We start from the raw sequence: 22,268 nt of genomic DNA, 5'->3' as shown, positions 1-22,268 counted from the left end.
CTCAACCTGCAGGCAGACCCCTCCAGGTGGGACACCCCGGCCCCCATCACTTGTGACCCCAGCCTGCAGACAGCCTCTTGCAGATGGGACACACCAGCCCCCATCACCGTGACCACACCCTGCAGGCAGCCCCCTCCAGATGGGACACACCAGCCCCCATAACCCATGACCCCACCCTGCAGGTAGCCCTCTACAGATGGACCACCCCAGCCCCCATCACCTGTGACCACACCCTGCAGGTAGCCCCCCTCTAGATGGGCCACCCGCACCCCAGCCCCAATTACCCGTGACCACACCCTGCAGGCAGCTCCTCCAGACGGGACACCTCCACCTCAGTCCCCATCACCCGTGACCTCAACCTGCAGGCAGACCACTCCAGGTGGTACACCCCATCCCCCTTCACTCATGACGCCACCCTGCAGACAACCCCTTGCAGATGGGACACACTAGCCCCCATCACCGTGACCACATCCTGCAGGCAGCCCCCTCAAGACGGGACACACCAGCCCCCATCACCCATGACCCCACCCTGCAGGTATCCCCCTACAGACACAACACCCCAGCCCCATTCACCTGTGACCACACCCTGCAGGCAGCCCCCCTTCCAGATGGGATACACCCACCCAGCCCCCATTATTAATGACCACACCCTCCAGGCAGCCCCCTTCAGACGGAACACCCCCACCCCAGGCCCCATCTCTGTGACCACACTCTGTAGGCAGCCCCCACCAGATGGGACACCCCCAACACAGCCCCCATCACCCATGACCACACCCTGCAGGCAGCCCCCACCAGACAGGACACTCCGCCCCCCATCATACATGACCACACGCTGCAGGCAGCCCCCTTCAGAGGAGACACCACAGCCCCCATCACCTGTGACCCGGGACCACACCCTGCGGGCAGCCCCCACCAGACAGGTGATTCCAGCCCCCATCATCTGTGACCATGCCCTGCAGGCACCCCCTTCAGATGGGACACCACAGCCCCCATGAACCGTGACCCCCCTGCAGGCTGCCCCCACCAGATGGGACACAACCAACCCAGCCCCCATCACCCATGACCACACCCTGCAGGTAGCCCCCTCCAGACGGGACAACCCCACTGTTAATATGGATTTCTGAACTCTGACCTGGTGGGCAGACGTTCAGAAGGCCAGCCTAGTTTCTTGGAACAGGGTAACCTCTGGACATTGAGTAGCACAACAGAATCAGCAACTTTCAAACAAGCACTTCTAAAAAAAATTAAAGAATTGGAGAATAACCTACCATTCATCAATAACAATTGTACTAAAGAAGAACTGCAGGCATTGAACAATCTAGCCGCAAATGACAACATAATTATCAAACCCTCTGATAAAGGGGGAGCCACCGTAATAATGGACCATGACAACTATGACTAAATGGTAATCACTCTTCTATTGGACGAAAGAAGCTACAGAAAATTACCTGCTGACCCTACACCGAACATTTGTGGGCTTATTTCACCATTGGTTGAGGAAGCCCTAATGGAAGATATGATTAACGACCAAGAAGCAGCTTTCCTAACACCACCACACCCCAGGATACCAGTCTTTTATGCAATACCAAGAGTGAACAAAGGATTGCCCCAATATCAGGAAGACCAATAGTCTCAGGGATTCTATCTATTTTGGAACCGCTTTCTCAATATGCAGACAAATGCCTGTGTGACGACATACCAAAAAAGCAATTTTCGAGAAGGATTCAACAGCCATGCGTACCCTAGTGGATACTCTGCATTTCAATGCCAACACGCAGTGGCTGGTGACGATGGACATTGAGTACCTTTATACGAATATCCCACAGATGGAAACTGTGGAAATGGTAAAACGACACCTGGCACTTAATCCGAACATCACAACTGGCCATGGAAACTTCATTAGAGAACTTACAGAACTTGCCTTGACAAAAAAACATCTTTTTGGTTAATAACCAATTTTACCAGCAGATCTCTGGCATGGCCATGGGTGCTACATTTGACCCATGCCTCGTCAACCTATATGTCGAACATTTTGAAAAGGAAAACATCTACTGTGCCAAAAACCCACACCTGAAAAAAATCATAGTGTGGCAACAATACATCAATGACAATTTATGATCTTCGAAGGCAATAAGGATGACCTAGTGATCTTCCATCGGTGGCTCAACGAATTTAGTCCTTTCCTGAAATTCACAATTGATTATGGCAAAATTGAAACTCATTTCCTAGACCTTCGTATATGTTGCAACACAAAGGCGGACTAATTTCTAAAATTTACAGAAAATCGACTGACCGAAACGCACTATTGAAGTACACGAGTTATCATCCGCGCATGCTGCGCGACAACTTGCCCTTTGGGCAGTTCCTCCAGTACAGGCATACCTGCACCAAAATTGGAGATTTTAACCAACAATCAGAGGAACTAAAAAAACGACGCATCCAGAGAGGGTACCCTAGGAAAATCATTAGGGATATATGGAAAAGAGCTAGGAATATCCCTTGTGATATTACATTACAACAACATGTGAAAACTACAGCAGAGGATACCATTACAGCCGTCCTGAGCTACTCGCCCATCTTCAATAACTTGAAACGGGAAAATAATAAACTTTTGCCCATCTTAAATACAGGAAGCTTTGGGCTGGCCGAGCCTACTTTTGCCATCAAACGTCGGAGGAACATCAGGGACAGACTGGTACACACATTCAAAGAGCCCAAAAAGCATCCAGAACGAAATACTATTGGGGACACTGCAGCACCAAGTGGCCACTCCCCCTGTGGTTCATTCACGTTGTGCAGACAGACTGGTAGAAGTAAAACAGTAGACATAGGGTGGAAAACACCATGGGAACAGAGACGATTTACTAACTGCAACAGTAAATGGGTCATTTATTTGATCACATGCCCCTGAATCTAAAATATATCGGGATGACCACACACAGTATAAAAACTCCACTTATTGAACACAAGTCGTGCTCTAGGACTAATAAACTAACTGCACCATTGGTCTCTCACTTCACAGCACTGAAACACTCAGGGGATGATTTTAGGTGGACCATCTTGGAAAAAATAACCCCCCCACGATAAGGAGGTAACTTCCACAACATATTTTTGAAAAAATAGCAGCAGTGGATCTTCCATTTGGACACTGTAAATGGTGACTTTAACGAGGAGTTCCAGTGGAACAGTCTGGCACTAATCAAATAAGGCCAGAATTGGTCCATTTATCAGCCAATACCTCATGGAAGCTAAGCACTGATGCTAGGCCCAAGTATATGTACCCAGGTATATTTATTAGCATGCATGGTGTCTATAGACATGTCTATAGACATCTCTGGCCCAAATAGTGCACCCAATCTTGGTTACAATAATATACTTTGACCATCTTGAATCTACTAATACTCTTCGTAGAATTTGGGCACTATAATGAGGATGGGCCAATCACAAATGGTAACATCGACCACCTTAGTCTGGATGGGTAGACTATAGAAAATATAAGTCATGCAGTACCAAATTTATATCACCACGGCACCTATCAGGGCCAGTGATTAGCATGTTCAGCAGACCTCAAGCACATACCAGTAGCTCGTCCCAACATGGCGGCTAGAGGGCATGCACAGTAGACTCCAAGCATATATTACAAGCCAGTTCCAAGATGGTGGTCGCGGTGTGATCACGTGACACAAACTCGATCACGCGATCATGAAGAAAAATCATAGAACACAGCACATGGGAAGAATATACCATGCAGTACCCTATTCATACCATTATGGCACCTACAGGGCCAGTGATAAGAATGTACAGCTGACTTTCAGTATACATTGCAAGCCCGCTCAAAGATGGCGGCCGCAGTGCGATCACGTGACACAACCCACGATCACGTCATCCTGAAGAGTAATTATATTGCACGGCAAAACAGGAAGGACCCGTAAGCGCCAACAGGAGCAGCGCAGGATTCCGCGGTGGGAGCCTCGCTGCCCACTCGTAAAGAAATACGGAGGAGAAACAGGTAAGATCTTTCTCTCCCCATACCTGGTCCCTAAGCAAACTTGTGCCATCACCATGGCTTTAAGAACAGAATTAATAGATGCAGGATACTGCATGTCTGTTGCATGACAAAGCAGTAATCCATAAGCCGTACCGGGCCACTTATGAATGCTACACCAGTTCGGGTGAGGATCAATCCACTTTGGAAAACGTAGCCAGATATAGCTCTTGATTTATAGGAGACCGCATGCACTCGACGATAACGGGTGCACAATAGACAAACTATCTTTGGCCACACTTGCCCCTGGCACCGGAATGAGGCTGCATGCACCCACCGAGCACTGGTGAAAATGTTCAACGATGCGGTTTGTCTATGATACGACTTATACTGTAGAGGTCCCTCTTTTTAGGATCACCCCGTAAGAAGTCCCCGTGTACATCTGAAGCGGATAACATAATTTAAAGAGACTGTAAACCACTTGTGAGAGTCCACACCGAGGGCAACTGCTGATCTGCTTTTAGAAGACTGCATCAACAGGTAAACAGGGTAAAAGCAGACGACAATATGCTTAAGATTAGGATTCTGAAGCCCAATAGCAATGACCTATTGTCCCCTGTGTCTCCCACAGTGCAATGAGAATATACTGACCGTGCCTATGGCGGATCAAAGAACCAGAGTCACACAACAGAGACAGCCTGCTGATTAGCCGCTGTTCTACCATCCCCTGTAAAGTGTGAATATCAGTTAAACCGAACTAATGATATAATTACAAAGCTACAAATCCACAAAAAAAAGTATTGACAATGGGAATAGTACATGTACTCGGTACATCTGGCCCACCTACACCCCCCCAGGGTGGGAGGAGCTACCCATCCAATGCCCACTGGGCAGCCCTAATATATTTTCCTGGGAGGATAGCTCAGTGGCAATGTGCTCGCCTTGGAAGCAAGACGACACAAAGCAACACAGGTTTGAAACCATCGTTCAGCACTTAGAAACCTCTGGGTATTTAAGTGCACTATAAATATGCAACTAAGAAAACAACAACAAAAAAAATTCTGTAGCAGCGCTGTGATGCCCCCGGCCTGTGTGAGCGCTAAATATATAAATAAGAATATTTGCTTATATGATGAAAACTAGTAACATACCTGTTTGTTTGTATATTTATTTATATAGCGCTCCAGACCCAGGAGTAAAAGGGCGCTTAAGGAAGGTTACAGAGTACAGTATATATAAAATTTGCAGTTATACACTTTGTAAAAGTAATATACAATATATACAGTCAGATGCAGTTAGAGCATACAGTTAAACATTTGAGTGGTATGTACAATATATACAGAAGTCATGGTCTTAATCCGATTTGGGATTGGTTTTATCCAGTAGCCAACCAATGACTAGTTTCCTAAACAGTTGGAAGGATTCAGTCGATTTGATGTTCAACGGCAGGGTATTTCAACGTTGAGGGGCGAGGACTGTGAAACTAGAACCTCTGGCTCTTTTAGAAGTGAATCTGGGCACAGTCAGGCAAAGAGTGTTGGAGGATCTCGTGACCCTGCAGGCAGCCCCTCCAGACAGAACACCCCAGCCCGCATCACCCGTGACCACACCATGCACGCAGCCCACTGCATGGGAGACAGCCCAACCCCACCACACTTGCAGGCAGCCCCCTCCAGACAGGACACCCCAGCCCCCATCACCCATGAACCCACCCTGCAGGCAGCCCCCTCCAGACGGGATACCCACACCCCACTCCCCATCACCCGTGACCACACCCTGCAGGCAGCCCCCTCCAGATGGGACACCCCAGACCCCATCACCCTTGATCCCACCCTGCAAGCAGCCCCCTACAGACGGGACACCCCCACCCCAGCCCCCATCTCCCATGACCACACCCTGCAGGCCTCCCCCTCCAGATGGAACACCACAGCCCCCCTCATCCCTTGAGCACACCCTGCAGGCATCCCCCTCCAGACGGGACACCCCAGCCCCCATCACCCATGACCACGCCCTGCAGGCAGCCCCCTCCAGAAGGGACAACCCAGCCCTGATCACCCTGATCACACCTAGCAGGCAGCCCCCTCCAGATGGGACACCCCACCCCAGCCCCCATCACCCGTGACCACACCGTGCTGGTAGCCCTCTCCAGGCGAGACACCCCCACCTCTGCCCCCATCACCCATGACCACGCCCTGCAGGCAGCTCCCTCCAGAAGGGACAACCCAGCCCTGATCACCCGTGATCACACCTAGCAGGCAGCCCCCTCCAGATGGGACACCCCACCCCAGCCCCCATCACCCGTGACCACACCGTGCTGGTAGCCCTCTCCAGGCGAGACACCCAGACCTCTGCCCCCTCACCCATGACCACACCCTGCAGGCAGCCCCCTCCAGATGGGACACCCCAGCCTCCCTCATTCCTTGACCACACCCTGCAGGCATCCCCCTCCAGACATGACACCCCAGCCCCCATCACCTGTGACTCACCATGCGGCTCCCTCCAGATGGGAAACCCCAGCCCCCCTCATCCCTTGACCACACCCTGCAGGCAGCCCCCTCTGGATGGGACACCCCAGCCCCCATCACCCATGATCACACCCTGCAAGCAGCCCCCTCCAGACGGGACACCCCAGCCTCCATCACCCGTGACCCCACCCTGCAGGCAGCCCCCTCCAGACTGGACACCCCAGCCTCCAACACCCATAACCCCACCCTGCAGGCAGCCTCCTCTGGATGGGACACACCAGACCCCATCTCCCATGACCCCATCCTGCAGGCAGCCCCCTCCAGACGGGACATACACACCCCAGCCCCCTGTCACCCGTGACCACACCCTGCAGGCAGCCCCCTCCAGACGCGACACCCCAGCCCCCATCACCCATGACTCCACCCTGCAGGCAGCCCCCTCCAGACGGGACATCACCTGAATGCTGTACCCTGACATAGTGACACATCATCACTCCATCAATTGTGTGTTGTGCACCTTGACTGCAGTTTTGTGACACCAGCCAGAATATCCACAGGAACATGTATTCCGCAAACCAAAGTGTATGCATTCACCTTGGCCACATCCATGAGTGTGGCATCTGCTCAAAGACAATTGCTGTCTGCAACTATCTCCCGCAACAGACATGTAACAAGTTAATGTTAAAGTGAGGCCCTGCTGGGCATGTGACAATGTCATGCCATCAATCCCCAGGGACAAATAGTTCTACAATGACAGAATCAACAACACCCTCGCCCTCAATGTGTGCCACATGAACAAACACTGACCAGGTGTCTCACAGCCTGAGCCTCATCAAGCTGCTATTTGTAGAAGAGATTTCCTAATGAACACATCACCGGTCCACCCATGTGTGAAGGACATGGCAATCATAATACAAAGAAATGCCAATAGTATATCCCAGTGCAAGAGGTTGACCAACACCAGAGATAATGATAACTGTACAAACACATGCTGGTGAAGGGGTGAAGGGGAAAGCACCACATGTCTTACATCAAGCAAATCCTGAACATGTATCACTCCCACACTCATCCCACCCACCCCCTCATAAACCCAGTGATGGCTAATACACAGTGATGATGCAGATGTGAAACGAAATATCATTTGACAGTGCACACCCAAATACCCACTTCACATACTCACCCCGCAAATAAAAAATTATAAAACATACCAATAAAGCATGGTTAACAGGAACCCTCAAACACAAATTAAAAAATAAAGTACAGAAAAACGCTGAGGAAAGTGAAGAGTCCACTCAGAATAAAAACATGAATAAAAGTAAACTTACACCTACAGAATTATGTACAAAGGAAATGGAGTAATGTCCAAAATCCAATCTCCAAATAATAAGAAAAAATCAAAGGAAACTTATATCTACAAAACTATGTACAAAGGCAGCAGGCTAGTCCTCCCTGTCACCAATATCACTCAATGTCTGGACCAGGGCATCATCAAGCACTGCGTCCTCTATCCCCAGGTGGGCCTACGTTCTCTCCTCTTGGGCTTGTAGGGCCACAAGCATGCTCCTCTCCATCCCCTCTGCCTCCTTGCAAGTATCCTCGAGAATGGCAGCCCACCTCCTTGCCCGAAGAAGTGCAACCTGCGCCCTGGCCATGGTCAATCTCACCTCCCGAGCCTGCTGCCTCTCTGCCCCGATTTGCTGCCCGTATCGCATGAACACGGAAGACATCCAGGTTCTCAGGTCCATATTTCCATCCTGCCTGATGCCGGATACCTACCCCCTTGAGATGGCATACTCTGAGTACAATAGCCTCCTCCTCAGAGCCTGCTGCTCTCAAAGCGACCTTTTGAAGGTAGGGACAAGGAGCTGATTGGAAATGCTCGGCACGCTTGGGTCTGTTAGAAGTGACACTGTGAATTATTTCTGCTAGGTAGGGGGGTGTTGTAAGGGAGATGCACATGTGTGTGATAGATAGGGTTTTGAAGAGTATACACTCTTTAACTGGGAGCCAATGGTTGTCACATCTAGCCGGGGAGATGTGTTCCCTTTTTGGAATGCTTAATGCCGCTATAAGGGCATTATTTTGGGTGATTTGTAGCATGTAAAGGTTTTTTGTTGAGGTGCCTAGGAGCAGGACGTTGCAGTAGTTAACTTGGCCCCTATGGTGGATCTGGCTATGGTTAGGCAGTTTTTGGGTGAGAGGTATGGTTTGATTGCATTTATGAATTTGCTAGTCAGTGCAGCCAACAATGAGATGGCGTTTACTTGATGTGTCATTGAGAGGGCGGAGTCAAGGTAGACTCCCAGTGTTTTGACTGCTGCCGAGGCACTGATTACAGTATTCTCGATGCTGAAGGATCTGTATTGACTGTCAAGCTTATTGAGAATTTCCTTGGGACGTACCAGGAGCATTTCAGTATTTTCCCTGTTGAGGCACAGACCATTGGCCGCCAACCAAGCCTGGATAAGGGCATATGTTTTTTTAAGTAGCTGAGTCTTGTTCATAAGAGCCAGAGAGGGGGAGGAGAACCTGAGTATCATCGGCATAGTTTGTATATGCTATGCCATGATAGTCGAGGTCATTTAAAAGCGGTAGGGTAAAGGGGTTATATAGTGTGGGTGATGTGCATGAGCCGTGTGGTACTCCACAGTGGATGGTGGTCTGGCCGTACAGGCCTTGTCAGAAAAAACTCTCATAAGTCTTCCTTCTAGTAAGTAGGTATTCCAGGATGTGGCTTCCTGGGAGAATTGGGCAGCATATCTGAGGTGTCTGCAGAGGGTCTTATGATCTACAAGATCAAAAGCTGCAGACAGATCAATGAGCAATGGAAGTGCTGGCTTGCCTTTGTCCATAGTTTCACCTAATTGGTTCTTAAGGTCGAGTAGGGCTGACTCTGTACAGTGACATGGGTGGAAACCAGATTGCCTTTTTACAAGGATATTGTTGGTTTCCAGGAAGTGTTGAATTTGTTTGGAAGCAGGTTTGTCTAATATTATTAACAAGAATGGCACAGTAGTTATGGGTTTATAATTATTTGGTGAGTCCGGATCAAGGGAGGGTTTTTATAGCAGGGGGACAACCCACAACTCCTTAAGGGGGGGGGGGGCTGATGCCTGAGGAGAATGAAGCGAAGCATTGATGAACGCAGTGAGGAATGGTGATAGTGACTCTGAGGTTAGCAGGGCAGATATCTCCCTTGCAAAAAGACGGTTTGATTTGTTTCATGATAGCTACGACTTCTGTCTGGGTTACTTCTCGGAAAGCGAAGGACTTTATGTCTTTGTTGTCATGATTGATCCTGGGTGCAGTTGGTAGGCTGGCTTTTTTTAAAACAAAAAAAAATATTTTTTAGTTTATTACAAACTTTTAAAAGACAATACATTTCATTCGGTTTGACAAGGACGAACATATTATACACATTTAATAATCTAAAACATATTTCGTACTAAGTTGGAAAGCTCAACCATTCAATCAAATTCATCCCATTCTCATAATTCTTGGGCATGATTTCCCGTAAAACCTTTTCTCATTATTTTTCTTTAGTTGGTAATTACTTTGAACAGAGCACTGCTATTGCACTGATAGGGTTTCATTCTTGATCCATAATCTTTCTTGTAAACTATCCAAAAAGAATGAAATTGCTAATATCAGTTTATTATTTTTGCCCTCATGCATTTTTGACCACAGTTATTCTAGTGATTGTGTTGAATATTTAGCAATCTCTCTTTAGCAATCTCTCATCCAATACAACGTGTCCTTTCATCTCTAATCATGGGGCACATCAACAAGAGGTGTTTCAGGGATTCTTCAGGAGCTTTACCGATCTTGTTCTTCTGTATCTTTTATGTTGTGACTGTTTTCTTTTGTTTCCCAAACATTTAGTCTAAATTTTAGAAAGGTTGTTCTTCTTTCGTTACAAGGGAATATCAACATGTATTTCGGGAGTTCATTAAATTTTAGGTATAGCATTATAGTGAGAGTTGATATTTTCCTGGAGGAGGTTTATTTTATTCAACATGGCAGTGTGGATATTGGTCCACCAGGCTACAACTTTCACGCTTTCCTGGGTGTTGGAGGGTTGTGCAACCATGTACTTGAATATTGCAAACAAATCCTTTGACTCGTATTGGGCATTTGAGATTCTGGAGGTGTGGGCTGAGGATTTTGCTAATGTGATGGCCTTTTTATAATGTGTGGCAAAACTGTTGTAGGCCTCTAGTGTGGAATTGTGAGGGGAGGCTTGCCATTTAGTGAATGAAGAGCGCTTCTGGGATCTTGGTTCTAGTAGCTCCTGAGTAAACCAATAGTGTGAGTGTTTTTTAGTTTTAGATTTGTTTTTCTCTCTAGAGGGGCAATGGCGTCAACTGCAGCTTTGATGGTGGTGTTGTAGAGTTCTTCCAGTACCAATGGTTATTGCAGAGAGGTGGCTTCAGGGCTGAGGCCTCTAGGAGTGGACGGATCCTATCGTTGGTAAGGAGTCGCGAGGACCTTGCTAGAGTTGAGGGTACGGCTGTGTTAGGTTTGGTGATGTTTCTGATCGGGATGTAAAAATGTAAAAGGTGGTAGTCGGTACATGAGCAGGGTGTATTAGAACTGATATCTGCAGCACAGTGGTGGTCCGCTATCCAGTCTAATATTCAACCTTTAGTATGAGTTGGGTCAGTGGCTTTTGGGAAGAGACTCATGCCCTGAAGTGCTTTGGCAAAGGCCTTGCCTTGCTTATCTTTAGAGTCATTGAAATTGAGGTTAGAATCACCTACAAGGATGGATTTGTTTGTGTTTTTTAGGGTATCTCCTAGTAAGTGGAGAAGATTTACACGGAAGTTGAGTAAAGGGCCAGGGGGCAGTAGATGACATGGAGGGTGGTGGTTTTATCATGTAAGAGGGAGAGTTTGACAGATAAGGCATCTGCATTCTCACCTAATGGTGAGTTTATTTGTCTGATAGCAAGGGATTCCTTGGCTATGAGGGCCACACCCCCTCCTTTGGTAGTCGTTCTTTCCTGGCAGAGTATCGTATAGCCTGTTGGAAGTGCTATACAGAGGGTTGTCCCTGATGCTTCATAAAGCCATTTTTCAGTGATGGCAAGGACATCAAGATCTAGGTTGGTGAGCAGGTCTCAAATCTCAGTGGCATGTGCAGAGAGTGAGCGCTCATTAATGAGGGTACATTGAAGTAAAGTGGGAGAAGCTGTTGGTGTGTTCTTGTCTTTGGTAGAGAGTGGAGTTGTGGTATTATTATTGGTAATAACGGTCAGTTTGTGGGGGGCAGGTGTAGTTGCGTCATTAGCATCGGTTTAGCTGTGGCTATGGTAGGAGGGGTGTGAGCTCCTAGTAATTGGTTTTAAGCTCCTAGTAATTGGGTACAAACATCATCACCCTCTACAACACACAGGTACATGCAATGTACATACATACACATAGATGTCTGTCCTTCACAACAGAAAATCACATCCAGGGACAGGTCACTGTCACAACCTATCAATTGTGCATGCTACACACACACTTACATCTTGGGCTCATACACATGTCCATGCACACTCATCACCTGACAGTCCTCAAGCAGTGCACTGAGAAATCACATCAGAGTCCCCTCAACAGCAATCATGACTAGGTCACACATTGAAATGCACCCCTGTTACATCCATCCAGGAGTGATGGCCAGCCACACAATCACATCTTAGACACATGCACACGAACAACATACATGCACATGAGGTTGACAACACCACCTCATCTGTCACACTTCTCACACGGGCACGTCTCAGACACATGTAACAAACCATGTGCAAGTTGCAATATGCTGCAGTAAAACACACAATGCAAATGTAAAACCAGTGATATCATAGATGGTTCGCTGAACACATGTAGAGCACTGTCTGGGACATGCACACAGACATCTGGACAAGAGGCATACTTGCTGTAAGCTCAAGGTGTACACTCCCACCATACATTAACATGATTATGCACTTTGGAGGCCAGCAACACATGGACACTCACCTGATGACTCCAGACGTTGCTGCAAATTGTTGACCTGGGTGTGTAGCACCGGGTAGAACTTCTCCAGGACCCACATGTCAGTGGTGTTCATCCAGCCTATGCGTCCCATTGGGTGGCACCAGCCTGGACGAAACGCAGGGCCTTGTTGTGGGTCCTGGATTTCCGGTCCTCCCTGCGCTTGTGCACGTGGTGGTAGTCACAGGATGCCACCCCCCCCCCAGCATTGATGACATCCATGATCCGGTCCCATATCAACTTGCATCCTTCCTTGCTGACTTGCGTTGGGACATTGAAGAGGGCATGATAATGCCCAGGATATGTTTCACCTGGATGTCAACATCCCTGGCAGTGAAGTTGACAGCCCTCTGCCTCGCTGCCGTGGGGTTGCCACTCACCTCAGATGATGTTGCTTGAGACATGGCAATCCTTGAGGCAGGTGTGGGTGGGCAAGATGGTCCTGGGGCTGGGTTGTGGAGCGGTGGTGATGGAATGGCACATTGGGAGTCTTTCGGAATCAGCTGAGGTGGTCACAGGGCCAAGGACAGGACCCCTGGCAATAACTGGACAGCAGGCACTCAAATTGCAGGGCGGGTGGTCAGCAGGCACACACAGTGGGCAGGCAGCAGCAGAGGGCTTGAAGGAGGCAGCTCAAGGCACTAGGAGACAGTTAAAAAGGCTTGTAGGTAGGAGCGTAGGTTTTCCGTTTCTCTTCCGTGGGCAGTCACAAACCGAGTGAGGGTAACTGAGCATGTTCGAAATTAGCCAGTACACGTGAGATCAGAGGAAAGGGCCTGCTAGGGAGAATTCTGAAGAATGTGCTAATGTCCCTTACCCTTTGAGACCTCCAGCAACTTTGCTGGATTTCTAGAACTTTAATTCTTACCTGGAAAGAGTGTGAGCCTTTTTTCCCACTCTTTCATGTATTTTGATGTGTGTTTTACTTTTGTGTTCTGTGGATATGGAGTTTTTAGACAAACTCTACAGGCATCATCTTTCTCTTGTGTGTCACAGAGCACCTTCAGTGCAGTGGCACAGGGAGGTCTTTCAGACTTCCCAAGGTTTAAATACCTTATTTGGGACTGACTACCGTCTCCCAGTGCATGTAAAGTTAAATTTACTTTGCTAGTCTTTTTAAATTCATAGACCCAGCACAAACTATCTTCCTATAGAGTGTTGGAGGAGTTGCCTAGCTTCTCCTATGTCTAAACACTCAGGTGGCAGTGGTTTTAGAACAAACTATCATGATTTATCCCGACAGCTAACACTGGTAGCTAAAAATCGGGTCAGCCATGTTTTTCAATATGGCGCCCAAGACCCCTCTGAAAAAACAGACTCCAGTCATCCTTTTTTGCTGTTTCCTTCAAGGAAAGGTCCTTCTAGTGTTTAACTCTGCATGCCAAACCAGGTTTGGTCCCTTTGTTCGATTCCCTTTGGCGGGCTTCAGTGCTGAAGCCCTCCTCTGGTGCCTGAGTGTCTAGGGTGGACAGGATGTGAGGGAGGTGCCCGAAACTCCCTGTGCTTAATCTCCTAGGAGACCTGAATACACTCTGGCATGATTGGCTGGCTGACTGTCTGGCAAGGACAGCCACCCTGCTGGGTGAGTGGCAGCTAGGCTGGAATGAATGGGAGAAAACTGTTTAAAAGCAGGTCTCTGGGACTTGGAGTCAACCACTGGAATGAAAGAACTGAAGACAAACTGTATGAAGACGACTGCTGCAACTCCTTGAACGTTGGTTTGCCCGGTGAAGCCCTGCTGCAGGTCCGAAATGCCTGAAACTCCCTTGACAGAGAAGCCCTTCAAGGATGACTTCTTTCCTTGAGCTGGTGGGAACAACCAACTCGTAAGCCAAATGGACACCATCTCCATAATGGTTGAATTTTCTTCAGAGTGCTGTAGAAAACCGGATAGCCAGTGAGAAGGATACCCGTTTGTGGACTTTAAGGTACTCACACCTTAAAACGACATTTTAGCCAAGCTTGTGGCTTCTTCCCTGGGCAGTGTAGGAACCTCCCGACGTCCTCCTTCTTGTCCCCACAACTGAAGCTCAGGAACAGCAAGATCTGCAGGAACTGCCAGCAACAACTGCCTCAGCTACAGCTTTTCTACATCCACAATGTACTGTGCAAACGCGGTGTGGAAATCCTTTTTGCCGCAGTGAAAATTTGTGAAACCTTCCCAACTTTGGAGGCTTTTTGGCTCCTAAACCTACATTTAACTCTTTTTATGGCAAACTACTTCTAAGAACATTGGCAAAGAATTAACCGTTAACTACCAGAACTGTGCTATCCTATCCAAGGCACTGACTCATTGAATTTGGTCCAAGCCTATTGAATTGAATTGCCTCTTGTAGTGAACTGAGACTATTTGCCCTGCCAATGAAAGCAATTGTGTTTTGATGCTAATAACCTTTGTCTTTCTACCCCTTTTGAAAGTTACTGAAGTGCCATTTTGCTCGCAATTCAGGTGATGACTAACGTGTTCAGAAACTTAATGGATGTGTATTGTAGTGTATTATAGTGTGGTATTGAGCTGCTTCTTACTAGCGGAATGTTTTCTAACTAAATGTGTAAATAAATGTATATTCTTTTACCAAGTAACCTTGAGTAAGTGTTTACTTGAACTACTGTGATTGCAAGTCCTTTGTGTAACATCTTGTACTGCTCACATCCCTCTTGAGATAAGTCTGGCTGCTCAGCCACTGCTGCCACATAACTGTGTAGTACAGGCTTGTACCAAAGGTGAAATTGTGCTTACACCTGTAGTCTTAATTCTGTGTAGTGTCCCCAAAGGGTACTGCATGTAATTCTGCCTAACAGGGCCTCATTGAGTAAGTTACGTGACACACGCTGGGCGTGCACGTTCAGATTCGAGAAAAAGGAGTATGTAGGAGAGGACTAAACCGCACGTGTGAATTGGAGTGGACTGGCAAGTGGATTTCAGAGATTTTTGGGGTGCCATGCAATTTGTTCACTACTTTGACAGTGCAAACTACTTATTTTTGTGGGGGATTTGCCTCTGCGCACACTCACGTATACTTTTTTTTTTCTGAGGCTAACGGTGAGTCGCGAATGCATCAATCATACTCTGGGTGACCCTATGTATCGCATACCCCCATTATTAACATTACAGCAGCTTTCTTCGGTATCGTGTATGCATTTTTTGTGTTGCGGGGTGCCACAGAGTATCGCGTAATGCTTTTTCTTTTCACGGGACCTGCCGAGGAGTCGCGTACAAGCATTTTTGATTTTTATGGTGCCTGTGAGCTACGTGTCTCATTCATTTTTTCACCACGGGTAATATTGAGCCTTGCTGGTGAACACTAGTATGTTTTACATCACGTACCCTGCACCGTCTCTCCGATTGCCCAGGACAATTGATTGGTATGCCTTCCATTGTACAAATTCATCTGTACCATGATTGGGAAGGCCACAAGAGGGAAATGAGGCAGGGGTGGCTGGGGTCGGGGAGAGCTGTGCCCCACCGCCAACAGGGTCAGGGAGCTGCAGGTGATGTTGCTGTCCCCAGCACCCAGGGTCAGGGAGCTGCAGGGTCATCTCTCCCCACCACCTAAGGTCAGGGAGCGGCAGGGACATTTGCTGTCCCCAAAACCCAGGGTCAGGGATCTGCAGCGATAGCTGTAGTAGTCCCAGCCCAAGTACACGGACAAGCAGGGGAAGATGCTGTCCTTCCCTCAAAGGGGAATGGATGTCCACACAAAACACCTGTCCCCAGCACCCAGGGTCAGGGAGCTTCTGGTACAGCTGCTATCCACATACGCATGCTCAATTTATGGTTCACTGGCAGTGAGTGACGAATGGCATCAACGCCTTAGGGAATGAGAGGCGCACCGCTCGTGAGGTCATGAAGCAGTGGAATGACTTCTACCATCGAAACAAACACAAGCTGGGTGCCAACCTCGCCACTGCTATGGTGACTGGAGGTGGGTCACCACAGGAGTAGGCGCTCACTCCACATGAAGAGGCCATGAGCGAGTTGATTTATGTGGATCAGCTGCAAGGGGTGGGAGGCCTTCCAGATTACGAGGAAATGTCCGGTGAGTGATGAAGCGTGTGCATCCTGAATATGTGTATGTATATTAAATAAATTGGTATGATTGCGTTGCACTTCTACCTGCATTTGTATGACTGCCTGGGGTGAACCATGTCATGGTGTACTGACTTGTGCTTAGTGTACTGCAAAGTACATGCAACCCATGTACTGCACATCTGTTAAACATGTCTTTGGAACAGTATTCATTATCAACCGTCTGATACTAAAAGACATTTCCAGCATGCCAACACAACGTGGGATCTGGGTATTTTCATCAGTGATGTTAGTGACTCAGCTATGTCAGTCAAGTGCTTATGGCTGAAGCACATGCTACACATCATGCACTGCATTTAGTAGAAAGTCCATCCACACATGTCCGTAGTTGGTTTCATGCTACCCATACCTTGCATGAAGACTGGCTGCAGCCGGGACATTGTGCCATGAGTGACATAGCATTTTACTACACTGTGCAAATCCCAGCCGCAGGTATGGCACTGAACCCCTTGTAAAATATTTGTGAGGAGTCATCCCTGTTGACCTGCCACTCTCAACACACACTCCATGGGTCCATGGCTCTGTCCCTCATATGTGTCACTGTCCCCTCTTCCTATCTCCCAGTGCATGTCATTACTCTCTCCACATCACACACCTGGGACTCCACACTCGGGGCATTTCCACATTTTGTGCCCTCCCTGTGCCAGAGGTACACTGGTGTTAGATGTAATTGTAGTGGACTTGGCTGTGATTATGAGTGGGCATATTCTCATGTACCCTAATGACACGTCGCTAATCAACTTGATGAGTCACAGGTAGCATGTTTCACTGTACTGTTTGCTGTGCCATGGGACAGGATGTGTATCCACAGATACATATGTGTTGGCAATGTGTGCAGTGCTTACATGGTCAGGGATATGGGATGTAGTGGCAAGGCATACGCCATGATCTCTGAGCTCTTTGTACATAGTATGTGTATGCAAATAAGGGCATGGTAACATGCATGGCAATGTGTTGCAGGACATCATTGTGATACCTATGTATGTAGTCAATGCAATTAATTTACATGTACATGTGCAGGTGATGAGCCACTAGATGCAGGGGAGGAGCTTGCAGAGGAATGGGAGCCTGGGACGGAACAAAGCACCAGTGGAGGATGTGTTGTGGCATCCCATGAATATCCACTGGTGCTACAGGCCATCTGGGGCATGGCTCAGTATGTAACCAGCTCTGATGAAACCAGTAGCTCTGGTGGTCCATTCCTCTATGCTGTCGGAGGTGAGTGTATCAAGTGTTGGAGCTGTTGTAGCCGGTGCGTCTGCAGGGGGTCACATCCCCTCACAGGGCCAGTCAGTGTTTTCATGTTCGTCTGTGCTGATTATGGCTGCAAGGTCACGCTCCACAGTATTGGTTTCTGGTCCTGGGACAGATTACCAAGAGAGGGATGCAGTCCTGCAGCCACAGACAGTGGCATCACATCAAGAGCCATGCTCCTTTGGCTCAGGCAGGCATGGGGCCCTCACACGTGGTGGACGTCTGGTGGCTGGGAAGACAGTGTGGGAGCAGTCCATGTACAGTATTGAACAACAACAGGGTGCTTCCTATGAGATGTTGGATCAGGGCATGTATACGATGGCCAATTCCATGATCCCTTCAGAAACACAGGTATAGCACCATCTGGGGGCATTGCGGTCCACATGCCACGCTTAGAGGCTGCACATGGAGGCCAGCAGCAGGAGCCGATGGGCCGATTTGAGGTTTCTGCAGGCATCCCTGCTTGCAGAGGGTTGGGCCCACAGGGAACCCCTGAGGCAAGAGTTTCTGGCCCTCAGAGCCTCAATGGAAGTGCTAGAGGCAGCCTGCAGTACACAGTACCAACATGAGATGCAACTATTGAGGTAGACCACCTAGGAGGAACTCTGTGCATCCCATGATGTGCATTCATTATAGTCCCACCTGGCCGCTGCCACTGAGGACCAGGCCAGGGCTCTATGTGGTCAACCTCCCTTACCACTACCACCTACACAGGAAGGTGGCCACATCAGCGACACGCCTCTCAATCAAAGATAGCCGTGCGGTCCATGAGCCCATGGAGGGAATTGTTGTTTTTCAACATCCACCCATGTGGGAGTTGATGTGCACACTGCCCCGCCCCCCTCCTAGATGGGCCCTCCCTCCAGTCCAAGATTGACATTTTTATTCTTGTTTTTTTATTTTTATTTTTCACCCCTTCCTGGCCAGATGTTGGCATATCATATTTTGGTTTGCCCTTTCCTGGTTCTGTTCTTTGTTAATTTTTTGTACTGATTGCCCTTGAGGTGTGCCATTAAATCCTCATGGACTACACGTGTGCTGTGGTGCAGGTCATCTTGCATGTTTGCATGGGGGTGCACAGGATGGCATGTGCAGATAATTATAGGCTTGGTGATCCATAGCACGTGGGTGCTGTGTCAATGGTACTGCACAATGGCTGTTTAAATGTGTTCTTCCATGTTGTTCCAGTGATCCATGATGTGGCAGTGACTGCTGTCCCGGGGGAGACACCCTGCACCATTTGAAGTTCATGCTCCTCATGCCCTCCACCAGACACTGTCCTTCCTTTGACGAATTAGGAAACATACTTACTGGTAAAGGTCGTGTGGGATTTACAGCATGCAGACACAGTAATTCGGTAAACTTTTGCACTGACTTGCACGTTGATCATGCTTCATTTTTGGGTATCTTTGCTGCACGTGTCGGCTGTCTTACATGTCCTTTGCATGCTCACATGGCGTTATGGTATTCAATTATAGCTCATGTCACTGTGTAACCTACCTATGTAGCTACCTCGATGGACGCACCAACTGTGCTGTGCAGCATGTCACTGTACATCTAGTAACCAGGCCATGGACTCCTTGATCTGTCATTTCCTTGTTATTCACTCTCTGTGTCACTCTCTCTCTCCCTCCCTCTCTCTGGTGTGGTACACTGTACTCCTGTACAAATCAATATCAATGACCATTCACCCTGTGTGACTCTGTGTTGGTCCTACACTCTGTGTTCTATGTATATTTTCTTTCTGTTATCAATTGTGATCATGTATGTGCATGTACTTTGTACTGTTACTCTGCATTGCATTCCATTTAGATAAAGTATCTCCCGATGGTGTGCAGGGTATGCAAGACAGGTGAGTTCCATGGACTGGTGAGTGCATGGCATTTGTTGACACTTCGGTGGTGTTTGCATGGGAGCGGAGCACTGTGTGTGTTCACGCTGGATTTACTAACCTTTTGCTCTATCACTATTGCTCAAGTGTTGCATTATTCACCCAGGGGTGATTCCAGTGATGGTAATGATCTTGTTAATCTGATGGATTGCTGGGGCCACTGTTCACTGATTATAATAACTGTGCTTTCTACCTGTGTGTCCGGCTTTCATGGTTGTTTGTGTAGCATGGTCAACAATTTGTAGACTGTGGCAGAGGCAGATCTTTGAACTCAGGTGTGCCTCATTCAACTTTTATCAGGTCTAATGAGCGACACATCTGATCCCTATCAGGGTTTGTGGGATTAAGGATGTTTCTCAGATTTTCCAGGTTGAATTTATGGTTCAACTATTGGTGTTTGGTACAGTATTGTGAATCCACAAACATGTTGCTATGTGTGCTGGTATGTGGGCTATTTGGTCTTACAGCACATTAGGTTTTGTATTGTTAGTGGGTTTTCTTCCTTTTCTCAGGCATGTGACAATATGGTGTATGCAGCTTTTAGTGCAACGCATCTGGCTGCATGGTGGTGCGGCATTGGAATAGATGATGCATTACACCATTGGTATGTGGTGACAATGAAGTCTGCACTGACCATGTTCTGGTGGTTTACAGTGTACTTTTACCATTATTTAAATGTTTATGATTTTATATGTTTGCTTATTGGTGTTGGCTTACGTCTTCCCTTGACGCTCCACTGGTGTGCAGGAGTATTTTTTCTACATCAATCAGGGTTCTGGCAGAGGAGCAAGAGGTAAGTGGCTGATTGATTGTGAAGACATCCACTGTATATTCTCAAAGACCTCCTTCAAAGTGCCTTTGTTATGTGCTCGAACCACACGTCTTGCTAATACACGTGACTGACTGAACCAATTACTGACAGACACTTCATATGCAACCCCCCGCACCTCAACGCACCCTGACACTTACCATCATCATTATTAATTCTCCTCATTCACTCGTATCTCCCCTGAAGTATTCAACCAAGTTGACAAGTACATGAAAGTGTTATCCCTATTGGTGTACAGCTGCTCTTACAGAACCATCATTGCAAACTTCTGCTCAAGGTCTAATGCCCTTGCTGATTTATGCATACTCTCATTTACTGGTGTGTAGTTTCAATCCTCCATCAGGCACTCACTTGTGCACAATATTTCTAATATTACCTATGCACAGCCTTCCTGACCACCAACATACTGGTGAATAGCTTGATGCACCTTCCGGGTGAAACTGCTAGCGAAGTTGGTTCACACACAAACGTACGCCCATTAGGGCATTCTTGGGGGTGTATGTCAACATCAGTGTGCATTGAAACAGTCCGGAGCAACAGACACTGGGTTCACATGATGAATGGTGGAATCCCTCCATTCATAATGCCCTGCTGTCCTCATCATCCTTGATGTTTCATTTGCTTTTCATACAGTGATGCATTCCATCCTCAAATTTGATGATCCAGGAGCGGACAGTGGACTTGCTTATGTCATTCCTGAAAATATATTCCATGAAAACACCATGCTTTGTCCTTTCTTCTGCCCTACTTCAGCACCACCTGTGGCATCATGCAGGTGTCCATTCCTTTTCCATGCATCTTTGACATATACATTTGCCTGCTGCAACGCATATATTTGGAACATTTTCATTATGATTAATGTGCTATGATGAGGACAGAGTATGCTTCAGCACTTTTCCTAGTGACACACTGGAACCCTTATTCACCATGTCTGCCACACAGCCATCCTGGACTGGTGCCCTCAAAATGACCTTGACTTGTGCGTCATTTACAAATTTGCATGTCCCAATTGACTCCACTGCAGCCTACTTCTGCCATCGACTCTGTCCTTCCTACATGTTCTCACTCCCTACACACTCATTCCAAAGCAGGAATGTTGCCCTAATGTTCAACTACCCCCTTCCATTACTGCCACATATACGTGTGTTTGTGAAGGAGTCAGACTTGCAGGTCTTGATACACACAGTTAATGTACACTTCCACAACATCATGCAGAGGTGCAATGTTACAGGTGCTGTGTTACTCTCCAGGCTACACTACTGCTACTGCTTATTGCACCAACTCCATGCTTCTAAGCCACATCCTGTGTAATTAATTCCGGACAAGACCGCAAGAATCATGCTTGAAGTCAAGGGCAGGGACCACATATGTTGGCCACTGATTGTCCTCCACTGGATAGCCGTGGCAGTTAGCGTCGAGTCATAGGAAGTATGCATTGTGCACTGTGATTTGTGAGGCCTACTTACTCCCAATCTGCTTATATTAATTCCTCAATGCTGTCCCTCAGGAGCCATTACATCATGTTACTCAGACCTTCTTCAGGTGAGTCAGTTCTTGATGCAGATTTTTTGCAGGGGATCATTATCATCAGCAGGGGCCAACCCCTGGGATACCCATCCTGCCACCCTCTGTTTGGTACCTCATATCCTTAAGTTCCAAGAACTACTCATGTGTTTCATCTTCTACTCTTCCTTCTCTCATCCTCTTACCTGCTAACCAATCCCTCTGCTCTTTCACTCT

The sequence above is a fragment of the Ambystoma mexicanum genome, chromosome 9 (assembly GCF_040938575.1).
Source record: "Ambystoma mexicanum isolate Mex_15411 chromosome 9, UKY_AmexF1_1, whole genome shotgun sequence".
Lineage (NCBI taxonomy): Eukaryota > Metazoa > Chordata > Amphibia > Caudata > Ambystomatidae > Ambystoma > Ambystoma mexicanum.
This window is presented reverse-complemented; position numbering follows the sequence as displayed.